This window comes from Pteronotus mesoamericanus, unplaced genomic scaffold (assembly GCF_021234165.1).
Source record: "Pteronotus mesoamericanus isolate MK-2021 breed Mesoamerican mustached bat unplaced genomic scaffold, CSHL_Meso_final scaffold_85, whole genome shotgun sequence".
NCBI lineage: Eukaryota > Metazoa > Chordata > Mammalia > Chiroptera > Mormoopidae > Pteronotus > Pteronotus mesoamericanus.
In genome coordinates, this window is record NW_026555329.1 from 23363000 (window position 1) to 23383345 (window position 20346).

The window sequence follows — 20346 nt, forward strand, 5'->3', positions numbered from 1 at the left end:
TGCTTAATTTGAATGTGACGGCCACACAGTACATATGCTCATTTGACGGTGTCTGCCACCCACACCGACTAATACAGTGAAGTCACCATTGTTCACACGTGGATTCCTGTGCACTCCTTGGCTGCCAGGTTACATCAATGTCAGGCATACCATTCTTCTTGTATTAGTAATGGTTGGACTTTTCCAGACAGACTATACTATATACATATAAATTTCTGGAGGCTTTTAGATGTCTAGCAGTCCTTAAAGTTCTAAATGCTTCTTGAGGAAGATGTGACTTTTCTCTAGGGTTTTCTTTTGTCTGAAGCTTAAGTTGCAGAAAAGATGTCATTGTTTTACTGTAAATTATACCTTCTTATCTGGATTGCTTTCATTTAACCAGTTTCAGTTTAGAATGCACTAAATGCTTATGACTTCAACTGATGTTCCATTATTGGCTGTTAGAGGCTGACTCAAGGCTCTTTAGAAGAATTTTCATTACTTAAAACATTCACTTATTTAATAAACGCTTCTCAAGCTCTGGCTGTGTGATAAGTACTCCCTGTTCCATGAGTTGGGGCACTACACTGAACAAAGAGGCAGAAAGCTCTGTCCTTGTGGAGCAACATAAGGAAGGTATACTGAAAGTGGATATTGGATAGCAATTGTTGCTGAGAACATAAATCAGGGAAGGGAAATACGAAATGTCGGGGGGGCTGGTGAAGGGTCATTGAGATGTAAATTTTTATTTAAAGACCTAAAGCAAGTGAAGGAGCTACCTATCTCTGGGGAAACAACCTAGAAAGACAGAAGAGTAAGAGGTGGGAGCTTGTCTGTTGTCCTCAAGGAACAGTGTGTGGGGGATGGTGTGCATGAGGAGGCATAGTAACAGATGCAATCAGGGGGGTAATGTAGGCTCACTTTGGGCCTTGAGGTCATCATTGTCTGTATGTTAGAATCACTTGGGGAGCTCAGGACACATCCCAGACCAATTAAATTAGACTCTCTGGGTGATGAATGTAGGCACTGGTAGTTTTCAAGTCACTCAATGTGCAAAGACTGAGACACATCGCTATGAGGGGTGGGATGATATAACCTGAGAGACATGTTGGGATGTCCATTAAAAATGTTCACTTTATCTACTAGTTTAAGAATATTGTGAAGGGAAAGGAAGAGAGTGGGGATTAGCCGGTTATTGTAAAATTCCAGGCATGAAGCAGTAACAGTTTGGGGTGGCAAGAAGTGGTGGAAGTTTGGATATATTTTGAACTCAGTGATGTATAATTTACCTTCCTTAGGTCTGCCTCCTGGTCTGCAATATGTAATTTATATAACTCAAGTATGTGGAATATTCTAGTCTGCAATAAGTAGTTTATGTAACTCAAGTATGTGAAATATTTTGCCACTGGTTAGTCTACAAAAAGTAGTTTATATAACCCAAGTCTGTGAAATATTCCGGCACCAGCTCCTTGGTAGCCAGTATAGCTCTGATGGTTCAAAATAAGGGGAAACTGGTGAGAAGGTTCTGGTAATGTTCTGGGTCTTGATCTGGATAATGATTACAAGTGTATTAGGCTTTTGAGGATTTATCAGTCATATATACATGATTTCTGCACTTTTCTGTATGTATTTAATACTTCTATGTATACAAAGTAGAGAAACATACTCTAGAACAAAAGAGGCTACAGAGACAAAAATTTAATGCATCATTGCCTCTCTCCTGTTCAATAGCTGCAGGGTGGTGTGGTGATTATGAACATTTGGACATCTTTGCTTTCCAACCTGCTTGAACTGTACCTTTCTGTATGACAATTTTCTACAGAGACCTTTGTTGACCTTTGCCATATTAATGAACTAGCACTATGTCTGTGCTGTTGTGATGAGGTTAGTTAGGTAAAGGTCTTTCCCTCCTCGTTAGTATTGGACCTGGTAGGATTGAGGCTCCTATGGAAGTGAGATGGGTCTTTGACTTGGTGGGAGGGAGAAGGGGGCATGTGTAAGGTCACCCAAAAGGCAGAGAAATCAGTTAATTTGAGAATTTTTGCTCCTTTTAATACTGACTTTGCAATGTGATCTTGGACGTTACTAATCCTGCAGTCTTAAAATGTGACTCTACTTTGAGGAAATTTAGTGAAAGTTAATTTTTGAAAAGTTTGAAAGGACCCAAAAGACTAAACTAATGTAACTGGAACACATTCTGGAATGCATTAATGTCCCCCCATTTTTTTTAAAAAAGATTTAAGCAAAGTTTGCATTTCTAAACAAAAATGGAGTGAAAGTTTCCTGTCTTATAGAAAGGAATTGACATAGCAGACATAATTCCCTGAGACATTCATTTGTTGCCGAATACAACACATTAGAAGACAGCATTTACAAGGAGCCAAGTCACAGTAAATACATTGGCATTAGGTGATGGATCTGTACCTAGAAAGAGTGAGCTTAGAGGGACCTGCCAGCATTTGTTTGGCACTGTCAGTAGGGCACTTGAAGGAACGAGTTGGATCCTAGTGCCTTGTGTAACATTAAGGAGAGCATCATTTAGATAACCACGCTCATCTCTGGTTTCTACTGAATCCTTTAAGAATTGGTTTTGAAGGTAGAGTTTTTCAGGACCTGAAAGAAATGCCTGTATATGCCTAATCACATTTCAGTGCAATACTGATAATGATTACTTGTCAGCTAATCAGATTAAAAGCAACCTCAAAGAGGATTTTGCTGCTGCGGCTGCTGCTGTGTGTGTGTTTTTAAACATTGCCTCTAAAAGCTCAAGAAAAAGAGGAAATCTTTTCTATACTGACAGAGATGCAAAGATACCAATCATTGGCTTTTGCTGGCTGACAGTGCACTTAACTTCTGCTGCAGATGCATTTTATTGTAATTGGATAGTGTGAAAAGGAAGTATTGTTGCACACATACAGGCAAATATTACACCACAGGGCTGGCATTAATTGCCATCTAGACCATATGCTCTGCTTAATCAGATGCATAGCCTTGTGAAATTTGCTTTCCCTGATAAACCTAGTGTGCCCATTTTTCATTTATTTTGTTTCTAGGATTTGCTCTATACTTGCAAACTAATCAGTAAAACTAACATTTAATATATTAAAAACTGTCATTTTCTAGTCCTTTCCAAACTTGAAACATATAATAAAAAAAACCTTTGGATCTTTTGAATATTGTTTACATTTTTGTTTAATTGAATAGAATTATTGGCTTTAAGAATGTGCTCAACATCTATGCTTTGTAGTTTAAGCCAATTTCTGTTTTTTAACCCTTTATGTGTGGACGAAATGGATTATTCTGAACAAAATTCAAAATAGAAGCAGGCTTTTCCCCTTTAATTCTCCCTTGGTAGTGCCAAATGTGGCCTGTTTTTTTGAGCTTCGATAGAAACAGAACTTTGAGGATGGGGTGTGTGTACTGGTTCTGAATTAGCTAAAAGTATTTTTCTGATTTGATGAAATTCAGCAGCACTAGGGACACTGCGGCCAATGATAAAGCATATGTTGGTAGTCCACAGCACCTTATGACAAAATGCTGATGATCAGTGCTAGGAAAGACAGTTTGGTGCATGCAATCGTGTGACCCCCTCCTACCCCCGTGCCCCAACTTAGCCTTGTAGGAATGGGCCTTGGGCCTGGGACACTTCCTCCCCTGGAGGCAAAGCACTCACAGAGCCTGTGCCAGGCTTATCATCTTCTGTGGGAATGTCTTTCTTTGTTGTAAGCCCAACGTATGCTCTTTTGTCCTCCTTAAGAGCAAACAACTTATGGAACCTGGCCAACCCCACTGCTGTATCTGTCTTTTGAGAGGAACAAAGGGGATCCTTCCCGTAAAGCATAAGAGGGGTGTGTATGAGTGAATTGCCCTGTGTTGTCTGCCAGAAGAGACCCACCGGCCATGGGGGACCAGTGCTGACTATTGGAGCTGATCTTGCTCTGTCTCCTCTCTATTTTGGTTAAGCATTGTTCTATGCAGTACTCAGCTGTGTTGTGTTTTCTGTGGCTACTCCAATACCAAGGTGTAATGGCCAGAAGTGTTTGCAGTCCCTGCCTGGGACTGGTAAGCGGTGCATAGTGCTCTGCTAGACATTGGGCTATTTCTAAGTGCATGGGGGTACTGGAGAAAGACAATGGTGGTCTCACATCTCCAGATTCAGAGAATGGACTAGAGTGTATTGATGGCTCCCCTAAGATAAGCTTTCATTTACTGGAAACACAGGGCTGAGATTTCTGAAAACCAAACCTAAAATCTAGTCCTTAAGTTTCCTGAATTTCAGTGCAAATGAATTTACAACCTTGCAGAATTGATTTGGAAGAAGCAGAAACAAACAAAAAAGATGATATGGGGACATGTGGACAGATCTTGATAAAGCTACAGATGTCGGACTCCTAAATTCTGCTGAACCTCCTTTGTGAAGAGGAGCCTCTTAATCCATTGTCTGTGGAAGATAACCTCTACTTCTTTGAAGAACATAAAGCCTCCTTTGAGGTAAAAAAAACATTGCAAAGCATTGCTGATCTCTCTGTGGACTACCTTGACCCAATATCTTCTAGATCTATAACCAGGCTCAAACCCTGGGGCCAGCTCGGGATTAGGTACAAAATGTGACACAGAACATCATGTCATACACACCAAGATGACTGTAAGATTTTACCAGCTTTTATTAACAGAATCCTGGGGGACATGTATGAGAATGAATCCTAAAATAGTTGGAGTGATGAATGAGAATTATAATCTTGGAATGAGGTGAATCTGTTGATAAAGATGAAGTAGCAGAGATTCTGGATTTAATGTTTTAGCTTAAGCAGCTAGGATAGCTCTAAGAATTTGCTGTGTTAATTCACTGACACATGGGTCCAAAGCTGACCTTAATTGAAGTTGAAATTTCAGGAGTTCCTTGCTGTACTATAGAAGAAGATATAAAAGGCTTAGGGAGATCGTAATGCAAGAGAAGATTTGTAATGTAAAACTTATACACTCAACCCTGAACTATGTCCCACAAGGAGGATCCAGGGAACTCCATTCATTTAAGCTCTAAGAAATATATTTTTAAAGGAGCCCAGTATCCTTGGAAAGGTCTGTGGTGGCTGTTCTCTACAGGTCAAAACCAACAGTGGGAACTGGACTTCTTGAATTCAAAGGGGGTACTGAGATTCCTGATTTTGCCCAGGAATGACAAAAAGATGGCACTTCATTGCCAGAAGGGAGGTGGGGCATAGTTACCATATTCGACAACAGAGCTAGAGCAGTAATCATAGTGGCAGAAAGATCTTTGATGATCATGGTGTCTGTAAAACATATATTTTTACAGCCTCCTATAATCTTACTTGAATTGTTTCAATGGCAAACTCTAAGTCTGGAAATGAAAGTCAGACTTGAATAGAGTCATGTTCTCTCAGTCAATTCCTAAACATGAGTCAGTTTCTAGATCCAGAGTCCCTTGAGAGAATGGGAGACCTGATCCCCTTGAAGAAGAATCCTTTGACATAGCCAACATTTTATACTCAAAATCTCAACATTCCTCAAAGGATCTATCACAATTTACTAGAGTGTTATATTGAAGAAGAATAAACAGTGCTTATGGCAATCACTGGATACTGGTCTCATAACTGACACATTCCGAGAAACTCCAAATGCCATTGTGGTCCAGTCAGAGAAGGGGCTCATGAATGCAGGGTAATCAATGGAGTTTTGATTTGGATATGAGTAGGCCAATGGGTCCTTGAGTCCATCCTGTGATTACTTCCCCAGTTTGGGAATGCATAGTCAGAACAAGCATATTCAGCAACTGGCAGAGTCTCCAAATTAGTTCACTGACTGATGCAATGGTGGCTGTTTTGAGAAGGAAGACCAAGTGGTAGCCCTTAGATCTTCCACCTACCAAAATAGTAAATTAAAGATAGTACACATTTGAAGTGATTGTAGAGAATATGACCACTATTATGCACCTGAAAAATGGCAACTCACACCCTTGCACAACTTGCATTTGGCTTGTGGGGCAGAGAGATGGGTCTTGGAGGATATCAGTGGATTAAAATACCCTTGATCAGCTGTTAACCTCTAGTCTAGCTACTGTTCCAGATGAGGTTTTGTTTTTGGAGCACACTGACATTCTCATAACTTGTTTGTAGCTATTTACCTGGAACATGCTTTTCTTTCTTTCTTTTTAGCCCTCTATAATAACTGGTAGAGACCAGATAGAGTAGTGAAATGTCCATTTGAAGACTTTATCAGGGCACCAGCAAGATAGTAACACACTGTAGTGTTGAAACAGTATCCCCCAGGATGTGGTATATGCGCTACATCAGTGTCTAACATACAGTCCTATTTCTCTTAAAACCAGGATTTATGGGTCCCAGGAGTGGAAATGGGAATGGGTCTTCCCACAGTTCTCCTAATGATCCATTAGCAAAATGTTGGCTCCCTGATCCAGTGATTTTAGGCTCTCTTGCTTTAGAGGTTTCAGTTCCCAAGGAAATAATATTCCCATCAGGGGGCACAGTACTGGTTTCCTTAATCTGGAAATTGAGATTGTCACTCTAGGTTTCTCATACTAGTGAATCAACAGACAAAGAAGGGGGTGCTATGCTGGCTGGGGCTGTTATCTTGATTATAAAGAGAATAATTGAATTGCTGCTATGCTGTTGGAGGTTGGGAGAAGTATGTCTAGAATGCAGGCATTCTTGGGGTACCTGTTAGTAGTTCCATCATGTGTGACGAGTTAATGAAAAGAAACCATAATAACCTAATACAAGTGGCCCAAACACTTCAAGAATGAAGATTTGGTTACCTCACCAGGTATGGATACTTGAGCAGCCAAGTTGCATCAGAGGCAAAAGGAAGGTGTAATGAGAGGTGGAAGGTGGAAGGTGGAAGGTATAAATACCAGTTAGAACTACATGATAAATTAGAAATGATAACTGTAATAGTTATGATCATTTCTCACTTATTTTGATATAAATTTATTTATATGCATATTATAAATTATAATATATATTTTAATCATCTTTTCTATTTCCTCCTCTTTATTCCTTTCTGATATTATATGTGATTAATCTATACTACAGAAAAAAAATAGGGAGTATGATGCTGATTTGCTGTGTCATCCTGTTGGTCAGGCATCGTCTGTGCTGGCAGTTTCTTCAGATCTCCTCTTTAAGCTTCTCTGGGTCCAAGTTCAGGCGTCTGTGATGAATGGTACCAGCTTCATCTGTCTATTACCAGTATAATTGGGGTTAGATGTGTTGAGAGACAGACACACATTCATGGCTTCATTGATTTAACTTTGTCTTTGTGGATTTCAGTGTATTTTGTTCTACTCCTTTTCATATCCAATCTTTCTTCCTCATTGTGGGCCCTGCTGACCTACAGCAACTTTGGGCTCACCCACAAATGTGGAGTCAGTATTCATAGACTTCTTTATCAGATCAATTTCCTGTTCAATGGAGCTGATCTCCCAATCTTTGCCCTCTGGATTTATACTTCCCTGTCTCCTACCACTGTTGGGCAAAGTCTACCTTAATTCATAATGCTTAGGTTGCTGGAACCCTAATACAGCAATCATTCTGATCATTAATGTTAACTGACTATGTTGCCACTGTTGTTACAGTTTAATTTTTTTCTAGATCTGTATTTATACTATAAAAACTGGATGTTTTGAGAATTATATTAGAATTTTGGTTCAGTTGGATACAATTTTATTGACTTTAAGGAAATGTTCAACATTTTTAACTGTGAGGCTCAAATTAGGTTTTTATTGTTTTTTTTCCATTCCCCACCTGCTGAACCAAAACAGACCATTCTAAACAAAATTCAAATAGAAAAAGGAATTTTGTCTTTAATCTCACTCCCTAGAGCCAACTGTAGGTTGTCATTCGCTTTTTAGTTATATTGTTGACTATTGGGTCAACCTGTAACTGCTGTGTATATATTTTTTTGAGGGTTAACTTTGAGTCCAATATTACAGGTTTATGGGGAGAAAGTGTCAGCTTTGCTGCAGTGACTTTTTATGCCTGAATTGTTATACATATTTAACTGTTAGTAGCACTCCTGAGCATGTGCATTTCATTGTTCCTGGAGCACAGTAATTTGCTAGGCCGTGGACCACATGTTATTAAAAGAAATGAAGAGAGAGAATTTCTCCATGCTTTTATCTGCTGTAGATTTGATATGTTCCATTACATGCTTCTTAAATTTAACAGAGGGTAATGCTCTTCTCCGTTATATCTTTCACTGAGAAGAAATCTAATATATAAACTGTTTGGGTCCTGGAGAGTGAATCCAGGAAGATTCATCACAGCAAAATCCACTCTTGACTTAAGACTAGTATATCCATATTACATGGCAATAAAAGAATTGGGCTACATAGATGCTGTTGTTAAATAAATGTTATAATGCAGGGGTCTTATTGCTAATCAACGTTATATCAAAGAAGCTTAAATACGACATAATTATTTAAATAATGATATATTTGCATTTGCTTAAATAATGATATATTTGCATAACAACTCAGTGCTTTTTGTTCTTTGAATATCATTGCAAATCATACCTGCTCATTTTAAATTGCATTATATTGCTTGAAGCTTTATATAATATTTCTTTTCTGAAGAAAAAAGAGAAAAGATTTCATATTTCTTAAAAGATAAAAATGAAGACAATTTGAAGAGGCTGGGGAATGCCTTATTTTTGCCACACTTACAGGAAAGAAAAATGTCTCCTTTTCACATTTGGAATGGACGTCACTCAGAAGTCAGAATAAAGAGGAAAAGCATTTCTTGAGCTTTGGCCTGATCAGCTCTAAGTATCGTTTGGAGTTGCACCCACCCATTCACTGTGTGAACTCTGCTGGGCTGTAACTCAGCTCAAAAACAATAATAGTAAAACAAAACAAAATGCAATAATTGTTGTCTGTAATGTTTATTAACTTGATCTGGGACCTAAAAGTAATATCCTTGATAGGTCAGATCATAAATTCTCTAAATTTGACAGTTCACTCAAAAGGAAAATGCAGGCTTTCAGACAGCAAAGGATTTTTATCAGCGACTAATCTCACCTTGTGATTCAGGAGATGGTAGGGATTACACAAGGCTTAAGTCAGGCCAGCTTCCATTACTTTATCTCCTGTATCCTCTTTAGGATTTTGCTGCCATCAAGACATTACATAAATATTCCAGGGGTATAATCAGTCAGGCAAACCATCTTGTCCTTTCAGCGAACTGTCAGGTCATCCTGGGGAAAATGACGGCTTTAGAGGACAGCATAAGGCTGTACATCACAGGGAACATAAAAAGGTTTCTTCTCATGTGCTAAAATATACATTACAGGAATGATAAAAATCATTTTTCAAATTGCAGATGTTAGACTTTATCCCGTCTGGGCTCAGTGTGAAAACCTGGTTGCATCCCTGGACAGATTCTTGCTTCCTGGTTATCTTTTCGAGCTCCAAAAATAATGAGAGGGAAATGAAAATCTTGTTCCATTTTCTCTCCATTTTAACCTTAATAGTCCATGAATTAGTTTCCTGTAGCTGTGTTTATATTCAAGCAGTCACTCTCTTTTTTCTTCCATAGGGTAATTGATTTTTATAACAACCATTTTACACCTGGATTCTCTTTATTTTACTTGTACACACATGAACATATACACACTTTATTCTCAAAATCAAGCATTAACAAATCTTCATATGGGCTCTCTTCTTGAATATAGAGTCAAGTATGTGTGGAGTAAAAGATAATACTGCTGTCTATTGCATCCTCTCTAAAAGATATGGACGATTACATAGTTGGAGGGGAGTGTTAACCAAAGTAATGAGAATTTGTCCTTATTTCCTGAAAAAAGGGAAAAGAAACCATAAGACAGAAAGTATGTTGGGGAAGGAAAGATAGAATTTTGGAGTTGGAAAGCCCCTTGCATGATAAGAGTCACTGAAATAAATACAATAGTGTGTTAGTGCACAATTTTTGCTATTTTTACAGAATAGGTTATGTTAAATACTGTTTTTCAATAACACTGTAGCTAGAAACTGGAGAATTTTTATATGCTTACAATAATGACCCTTACTATTTGAGATCTAATACAATGTTTTCTAGGAATTTAGACAACACTATAAACAGATGTATCATCTACGAGCCAGGCAGACGATACCCTGAGAGATCCATGAAGATAGGACTTGTGTTTATTGTGGACTCACTGTCTACCAGAAGCATGGCAGGTGCTCAATAATTATTCATTGAATGTGTGAATGTTTTTCATTCAGGGGCCCTTTTTATGATCAGGGTCACTGTCATCTGCTGGTACAGGTGAGAGCTGAGGCCCACACAGGTTGTGACCTACTTGAGGTGACCTAGAAGAGTCAGGATTAGAATCTAGGTCTCCTGAAATAAGTTTTTGAATACTCACTTAAGCTCTCTTTCTACTATGAAACCTGCCTTGCAAAAGCAAAATCATGGCTGAGAAGTACATTAGGCTGTGTTACAAAGCTACATTAGAATTTCTTTAAGTTACAACATATTATAAGGAGTAAATGCCATGGCACTCCTTATGGCCAGCAGGAGAGAAAAATGTCATGGTATTAGTTCATATGTTGTATATTCTTGTATGTTGCAGCCACGTTAAACAAATGCTGTGCTCTATTTTGGAAGTTCTATTTTCCTTAGTCTTAAAAGTGCCTTGGATTGTATTGTAGCGACAATATTGTTATCAGACAGGGGCCTGGTCCTGAGTGGGTCTGCCTAGGGCCAGCTGAAGTGTGCAAGGTTTTGACATTGTGTAGGAAAGATTTCATAACATGAGTCCAGGTGATTATAAGGATGCATTTTTTGAAGCTGGAGACAGTGAAACAAGGAAGGGCTTGGCACGGAAGAAGCAACAGGAGAGGCGAGACTGGGCTGCTTTAGCTCACTGGGAAGTCAGAGAAAAGGAGACTTTGGAGACAGGTCCAGGGGATTAGCTTGGGACAAGCTGCCAGCTGCTCAGTGCCTTGGAGTTTAGGATATGCGTGCCTGCGGGGAAAGAAATGGAGGAAGAAGGAAAAAGGAAGGGCACGGGCTGCTCCCCAGTGTGGGCTTGCCCCTTTGCCTTGAGGCTTTTCTCTCTTGCAGGAATATTAGGGGAGATCTCAGGGGAGGGTTTCAGTTGAACATTCATCCGTTCTCCGGCTGTGTCCTTTCAGGGTCATGGCCTCCGCTGATTGGTCGGTGCCAGGGCAGGGAGTCTTGTCTTTGCAGTTGGTTCTGGCCTTGCCCGCCTGGTTTTGCTGCTTTTCTGGGCCTGGAGCTGAAATACAACTGAGGCCAAGAAGTTACTGCCAGGGAGGAAAGGCCAGGGGAGGAAAGGTTACCCTGGGGGTGAGGTCCTTGTTTTCCCAGTTTTGCCCCCTGCCGGGCATGGGGGTCTTTTGCCCTGGTGACCGTTTGCACCTGGCTGTACGTTGCTCGGCCATTGTGTTTGGCTATCTGTCTCAGTTTCCTTAATCCACTTGACAAGGGATTGTCCTAGCTTCTTACTCTCTTGTCTCAGTATCATCATGTAGTTTTCTTGGATTCAAAATCGTGGTTTATCTTCCAGTACAAGTAAGCCAAAATAAAGACAAATAGTCTGAACCCTCACAGAAAGAAAATATTTTTTAAAGAAATCTCTGTTTTTAATTTTTGAGACCTATAATTTCAGCAAAAATTATATATGATGATACTAAAGGTATAGCCTAAAGTGGCTGTCTGTTTCATTCTTCCCTGCATGCTTAAGCTAGAACATTGTCACGGCCAGAGTGCAAGGCGCACATTTGCTTTACGTACCCCATAAGGCAACCAATCACTAATCCACAGACGTGTGTGCAGTTTTGAATTTATTTATATCTCATCTTTTCAAAAGTAGTAATAATGTAAATAGTGAGATGAAATACATTAACAAGAGTAAGAAAAATGATACATCATAAAATAAAGGAAGTAAAGTCACATGGCCACGGGTAGGTTAGTTCATGAAGCGGACCGTCTAGAGTCCTGCGTGCAGTATTTCTAACGCTGAGCTACACTCATCTTTAAGATGTGTAGCAGTGAATGAAAAAATATGGCACTAGTGCCCATCTTTGCTTCTGTGTCATAAGTGTTGACAGGAGTGACACAACTATATATCATATTGAGAAAAGAGACACTGGGCACCAAAGTGAACAATGTCCTTGAGAAAAACAATGAGCTTCATTGAGCTCTTTCTTACAACCTTCCTCAATATAGGTCTTTAATGTCAGTTCAGTCACATCGATTTGTAGAGGCCACAGCAGCGTTGTGCAGGGAGGTTACTCTCTCGAACGGAATAAATTAACTTAGGGATAAATCTTAAGGAATCCTGAGGAGAGGTTAAGTGGCACATGCTTCAGGCAGTCCTCCTTTAATATTGTTTGCCATTCAAGCTGTTGATAGGTTTTGGGCAGCCGTGAGTTTAGGGGTATGCTCCTGACATGTACTGGCATGATATACTTTTTTGGCATTGCCCCTCATCTGCATGAGCACATACTCTAACACTCAGCCACATTGGGGGCAAGGCTGAGATCTTATCATAAAAAATGAGATGTTTACTTAGGGCACATTTCTGCACAGAAGACCACACACCATTCTGGGGATGCTGGCTGAGATGGAATTAGGCCAGCCAAGGTTCTCCCCCAGGGCCTGCCCTGGGAGCTCCTCCACCTGGCAGGCAGTTGGGCAGTAGGAGCTTCACATCTATAAACAATGACCACCAGAATATAACCATTATATGTATATGTTTATTACATATTACATGTCATATATATTTATTATATATTATATACATTATACATTATATATAACATATTATATACTATATATAGTTTTTTCTTTTTTACCTTTATTTTTAATTTTTAAGGAGGTATAGTTGACATACAACATTAGTTTCAGGTAAATAATATAGTTCAATATTTGTATACATTGTGATTACCACAGTAAGTCTAGCTAACATCTATCACCTTACACAGTTAATAAATTTTTTTCTTGTGAGGAGGACTTTCTATATTTACTCTTTTGGCTACTTCTAAATATTAGTACAGTAATATTAACTATGGTCATCATGCTGTACATTACAATCCCATCATTTTTTAATTAATACCTGCAAGTTTGCATTATTTTACCTCATTCACCCATTTTACCTCCCCATCCCCTCCCCTGGCCTCCACCAATCTGTTTTCTGTGTCTGCATATGTTATGTTATGTGATGCTGAGTCGGCGCAGATTGCTGATAACCCTATGAATGAGCGACGTCCACAATGTTCCGTCCTCCACAGCCCTGCTCAGCTCCTGGAGACTCAGGCCTATGGCTGCTCTTACGGAGTCAACTCATTTCATATCTGGTCTTCCTCTTTTCCTGTTGCCTTCTATTTTTTCCCCGGAATTATTGTGTTTTCCAAAGAACCCTGCATTCTCATGATGTACTCAAAGCAGAACAACTTTCATCATTGTCTCCAGCGATGTTTCAGGCTTAATTTTCTTATTTAATAATGGTTCACCATTGCCCCGCGCTGTGCTGTGTGTGGCTCCAAACCACATGTGCTTGGGGCCGTGGTGACTCAATAACCAAATGCCTAGGAAATGTAAGCACCCCGGAGAATCTGTGTCTATGAGCTTGGTTTTGTTTTGTTTGTTTGTTCCACATACAAGAGAAATTACATGGTATTTGTCTTTCTCTGACTCATTTCACTTAGTTAGCATAATCCTCTCCAGGTCCTTCCATGTTGCTGCAAATTGCAATAGATCATGTTTTTTAATCCTCACCCAAGGACATTTTTCATTGGAGAGAGAGAGAGAGAGAGAGAGAGAGAGAGAGAGAGAGAGAGAGAGAGAGAGAGAGAGAGAGAGAGAGAAAGCAGGCATTGATGTGAGAGAGAAATGTCTATTGGTTGCCTCCCGTGCATGCCCCAACCAGGGACTGAACCCATAACTTAGGTATGAGCCCTGACTGAAAATCAAACCTGCAACCTTTTGGTGTATGGAACATCACTCCAACCAACTGAGCCACACTGGCCTGGGCAATACTCATTCTTTTTATAACTGAATAGTATTTTATTGTATTTGTCCATTCATCCACAGGTAAACACTTAAGTTGTTTCCATATCTTGGCTATTGTAAATAATGCTGCAATGAACATGGGAGTAAAGATGTCTTCCAGCACTAATTTCTGGTAGTTGAGCCATGGTCCACTGTGCCCGATTGTGGAGCTTTGTACCCTCCAGAACAGCCTGATCTGCTTTCTGCGTGGAGAAAGGAGAGGGCCATAAGGAGAGGAGAGGAACATTTATCTAGCAGCTTCTCTGTATGGGTTATTGTGCCAAGTACTTTCCATTTGCTGTCTTATTTAATTCTTAAAACCTCCCTTGTAGGTGAATAATATCCCATTTTCTTAAAGCTTAGAGAGAGAAAGCACTGTGTATACTGTCACACAGCTAGTGAGTGGCCCCGTTTGATTCTAAACCACCCCTGTCTGCTTCCAAAGCCCATCTTGAATATAGAGAACTATGTGTTATGCTCTCTCTTTTCCAAACTGTTTCTTCTTGAACATCACTGGTAATTGTTTGCATCTCTATGTCCTTAATAGGCTTTGAAGAATGCTTTTGTTCATCTCTTATCTTAGGCATTTGAAATGATTGGCTCAAGGTCAATATCTGCGAATGAATTAGTTTATATTATAGAAAAATTAGACCTGTGCTAAGAATTTCAGATTTAAAACCTCAGGACCTGCCGGAAATACCCCTACTGAATTCTCATAATAGAGGTACTCACAGAACATTCAAGTCAGCTTAAAATGAGAAAGTCACTGTGACAAGAGGTAGAATGAATTTCTTAAATCTCGCCTTCAGTTATTTCTGGTTTAGTTTTTTGAGTCCAACGGGATGATGTTTATTAATTCTTTAATGTAACCTAAACCAGACATTCCATTTTAGGGAACAATTAGTGATTCACTTGCCAGCACAGAAGTTCTTTTCTACAGTTATCTTCTCCCTCAATACCTCTTAATCAGATTATAGGAACAAGTTGTGTTTACCCTGGAAAACTGCTCAGAATTAGACTTAAGTAATGTACATTTGTTCTAGTTAGCTGTATTTTTCGCTGTAACTCAGTGTTCTAGAGTCTGCAGCAGTTGCTTTGCCTTTCTGGGGAGGTTCAGAGTGCTGACTGGAATCCACGGAGTCCCGTGTGACTGGGATCACAATACATTGGGACAGTCACAAGCACCTGCCTCTTAGCTTTATTACGCCAGCATGGAGCTCAGCCAGGCAGCTTCCGCTTACAGTGGCAAAGTGGAAACTCTGCATTACTTTAGACAAAAAAGAGACATGACTTTTCTTAAAATGTCCAATTGAGCCAAATGTTTTGACCTTTAATATAAAAAGCATTTTTGTAGCAGATGATTTGTTTCCTATGAACATTGTCCCTTCTTTGTTAAGAATACACCTGATTCCATTCAGGCTGCAATTAACCAGCCCCAGGTGAAGCTAGTTTGTCTAATCCAGTGTGGCCATTCCACTCTCTGAGCCATGGATTGGCCTAAATGTGAGCATGTGGTTCACTTCCAACCAATGAGAAGTGATGGGAGATCTGCTGCAGCGGGTTTAAGGAAAACACTTTAAGAGGGAGAGTTGCATGGAGAAGAGAGCTTTCCTGCCCTTCTTGATTTTTGCTTCGGGTGCCACAACCTGAAGCCTGTTCACTGCCCCTGTTCTCCCTTAGGAAGCCCACGTGCTCACACATCAACTCTCTGGGAGATGGCAGCCAGCACTTTGAGGTTATAAGGAGAAGGGTAAGCAAATCAACCTCTCAGAACCAGTGGCCTGGCATATTTGCACTATTGAACCAGTCCTAGGACTGTGACTTCAAACTTCTTGTCACATGCAGGAATGAGATACGTATTATTTAAGTTTCAAATGAACAAGTATTGCATTACTTGCTGTGGAAAGCATTCTTATCACTGATTCATTGGTTAATACCGGTCGTTGGTTTCCTTCTCTTTTGCTCTGAACAGAATGCCCGTGTCACTGTAGTGCTTTCTGACAGCTGAGTTTCAGGGAGGAGCTAAAGTGGCTGCATCTTTGCTCTTTAAGTGTTTTTAACAGTCTGCAGAGTCTTGAGAAGTGGGTTGATACAAAGTAGTTATTTAACTATGGATTTCTTGGGTGTCTGTTATCACTTAGTGAAGATATATGAAAATGGTGAGAGGACTTAAGCCATTGTCTGTTTGCGGTGTCTACCTTCAAGTATTGCTATTCATGTTAGAGTCTGAAGTAACAAGAAACAACTGGAGACCTGGATAATTAGAATCTGGTGTTTCATTTGGTGTTGGGAAGAAGATACCTGTGGGGGAGTGTGTTTTCCAATTAAGGCAACCTTTACTGTTCAGAATATACCTTTACTTGGCTCCTATTTTGTATAAGACATGTCCCAGGATTTATTTTATTTTTAAGGAAGTACAGTAATTTTCCAGAGCCTTTAGAGGTCGCTGTAAATAATTTATACCCCAACAAATGCCTGGCCAGTGTGTAGAGATCAAGCAGAGCTTGTATAGGGTCGGGCCACTCATTATTCTGATTTGCTGGCTGCCCTGCAATACCTGGAGGTCTAGGTGAACAATCCTTCTTCCCTATTTTGTATGCTTAAAATAGGACATGTACCTTTTGAATATTTTGAAGATTTACTTATTTTTGCCGGGTATAGATGGCCCTTATTGATATCTTAAACCCTGACCTGAAAGCTACTAGGCCTTTGGTATGTTATTAAGGCAGAGTTATTTATATTGAAATATATTTTTTCTCTTTGGTATGCATGCCATTTGTGGGTCAGAATAACCCATGCCTTTGAATGGAGCCCCAAACCTCTCAATGATATATTAGGCAGTCAAAGTAGAATTCATAGTAACATTGCTTTGATGCTTCTTTGCTCAGGTTTCATATTTGGGGAAAGCACTCCCGGAATCATTTAACATGTATTTTAATTTCAGTCTCTGAATACATGGAATTCTTTATAGATTTTACACAGATTAAAAATACAGAATATATTTTCTTGATAATTTTTTTTTACTCATTTTACAGTATAGAGTGATATTCCAGAAAAACTTTAGATAACATTTTATTTTTAGTCCCTTATCTCTAGAGAGTAACTTTATTATGTTGATTTTTTAAAATTTGAACATCATATTAATATTTTAAAGCTTTCATAGACTTTACACCTGAATATTACTCCTTTAGGCTAAAATAGACTGATAGAGTTCCTTAGACATGAGAAATAAAGACTAATAATCTCTTTTCTCTTGTAAAAGGGCCATCAATTTCCAAGTGAAGTGGCAGTAGAGACTGAAATTATAGGCAAGGATCTCTAGTAACTTCAACATGATAAACAATGTTGTTTGTAATGAAGTTGGAGAGGCTGTGCCAGTAGTTTTGGACGGAAAATGAAGATCTGTATTTTACCAGAAAGGGCTAAAGAATGTAGTAAAATGAGAGAGAAGTTCAAAGATATGAGATGATGATGTAAGAATTCGTACATTTATCCTCATTTTTTAATATAAAAATACTTAATACAACACCTTGTGGTGGACTTGGGATAGACGTTATTTACTAAGTAGTACGAAGTATTTCAATATTTCAAAAGTCGGTAGTGTTACTACAACGAATGCCAACTAAATAGTTGCCCTGCCTTCTTGTAGCAAGTATCTACCTTAAATGTCAAGAACTCAGAACTTGGTGCATGACAGAATACAGGGTATTATGCCTCTGCTCTGCCTTTTGTTTCTTTTGTTTCCTAAGCCAATAAAAGCATTGTGTTAGTATCCATTTTTGTTGTCTGTTTCTGTTAGCCTTCCAGCCTACATAAAAGTTTATCATGGTTTTTTTTTTTTTTTTTGTTATGGGTACAATTATTTTTTTAAAAAAATGATTAATTCAGAGTTGTGAAAATGCTTAAAGTATAAATTAAATACTAAACTAAATGCAGGTCTCTTTGATTATATCTTTTGATTGTAAAATTAATGTGTGTGTGTGTTTTTCTATCAGTGCTATATGTGTTTGGGCAAAAAGGTTGCCCAACTCAAAGCCGCCTTAACCTGCAATCTCAGAGGCTCTCCTCAGACCGCTCCTATTTTCTTCCATTCTCACCATCCGACCAAAGGGCAAATCACCGAAGATTCCCTGATGGCAAAGCCAACAAAGATTTTTAAATCATCTTCCCAATATTCCTGGCAGCGTTTGACCAGCTGACCTTTCTCTCTTCCTCAGAATGCTCTCTTATGTTAGCTTATGAACATCATGTTCACACTTTTTTCCTACCTTTCCTGTCATTCTTTCTTACTATTCATTGTCAGTTTTTCCTTCTGTTCTTGATCTTTACATTTTAGAAGGCCTCATGTCCACCCTTTTGCATTTTTTCCCTACATGATTCTAATTACTTCCTTAGCTCTCAACACTATATTCTGATAACAAATTCATATAGAAGTCTTCTGAGCTTCATACTTTTATATCTAACTCCCCTTTTGACATCTCTGTTTAGACGACTCCAAACAGTTTTGATCTTAACATATCTAAAACTGAACTTTTATTTTTTAGTTTTGGATTTACTCTTCCTCCTCTCTTTTGCATCTCAGTGAGTTCCAGCAATATCCTTTCATTTACTTTGCTGGAAATCAAGGAATCAACCTTGATTCCAGTTTCTCCCATATCCTCACATAAATCCATTACCAAGTCTTATAATTTTTGCTGATAAAGCGTATCTTGAATCTGACCCCTGTATCCACTGCCACCACTAATGTACTGCAAGCCATAGTCTGTCTCTTTTAGCCACTACATTAGCTTCTTTCATGGACTTTAAATTCCAATCTTGCCAAATTTGAATCTATTCTCCAGAAACCAGACCCAAAAAAAAAAAATCAGTGTAAAATGGAAATCAGATTTTGAAATCCCTTCTAAGTAATTCTGGGTTCTCCAAGGGGTAGATACCAAGATACAATTAAATATGTGCAGAGTTTATAAAGAAAACACAAGAAAAAAATGGGGAGTTGGGGAAGGTTAGAGGGCCGTCAGACAATGATGGCTGATTCCAGGTAAGGCTGATTCCAAAAAGAAAAACAAAGGGAAAGAAGGTTGGGTGTCAGGTTCCAGGGACAGTGCGGCAAAACTGTGAGTCTTCGAATCAAAGGAATTGATTTGCCTTGTGGGTTTGCTGCGCTCAGCCACTGATTGGAGCACCCTGTCGGGAAGTTGGCCTTGGGGTAAACTCCACTATGCATATCAGAACGCAGCAGCGGGGGCCTTTGGTCAGTGATGCTACCTACCTGTAGATGGAGAATTGCGAGGTGCATTCCCATGGCTACCTGTGTTTCCTAGAACTGCTATAACAAATTACCACAAACTGGGAGGCTTAAAACTGCAGATATCTGTTCTCTCATAGTTCAGGAGACGAGAAGTCCAAAACCAAGGTTGTGACAAGGTTGGGTCTGAAGGAAAAACCATGCCGCTCCCCTAGCTTCTGGTGATTGCTGGCCACCTCTGCATTTCTTGGCTTATAGATGCATGTTCTAATCTCTGGCCCTGTCTTCACACTGCCTTTCTCTTTGTGTGCGCACCTCTGTGTGTCCTCTCACCCACATCTGAGGACAAAAGCCATCTGATTTAGGGCCTGCCGTAATCCAGTTTGGCTTCATCTTAACTAATGACATCTGAAAAGACCCTGTTTACAAACGGGTCACAATCTGAGGTTTGGGGTGAATGTGAATTTCTGGAGGAACTTATTCAATCCACGACACTACCATACCTCCTTAAGTCTTAAGTAAGTAGAATACAAGTAGATTAAAATGAGTGAGGTTTAATGAAGAGGAGTATATAAAAGATGCAGTTAGGATGGTGTAGGAAGGAAAAGGAACACCAGAAAAGAGGTATAGGAGTCCCAGCAACACGGTATGATGTAGTCATTGGAGTGGAAGGGAGAGTGGAAAGGGTGTATCAACTTGAAAACATACAGAAGCTGATAAATTACTAAATAAGGGAAATGAAGGAAAGAAGGTGTAAATGCTTGATCTGATTGACAGACAAGAGTGAAGGAGGAAAACAGCTGTTTTTAGCAAATAAATGAGTTAAATTTTGGCCATTATGAATTTGTGAAGGTGGAAAGATATCTAGAGGGAAATACCTAAAAACAGATTGGTAACGTAAATTAAGGTGAAGATATTTAAATCCTAATGAGAGGGCTCCCCAGGTAAGGAAGGGTGGAGGAATGCCATGCAGTATCAGTCTTATAGAGTGCCTCTTCTTCATACATATAAACACATTTTTGAATGACGAAAAGTCATCTTTGCCCTCTCTTTATAGCGCATCTGTAA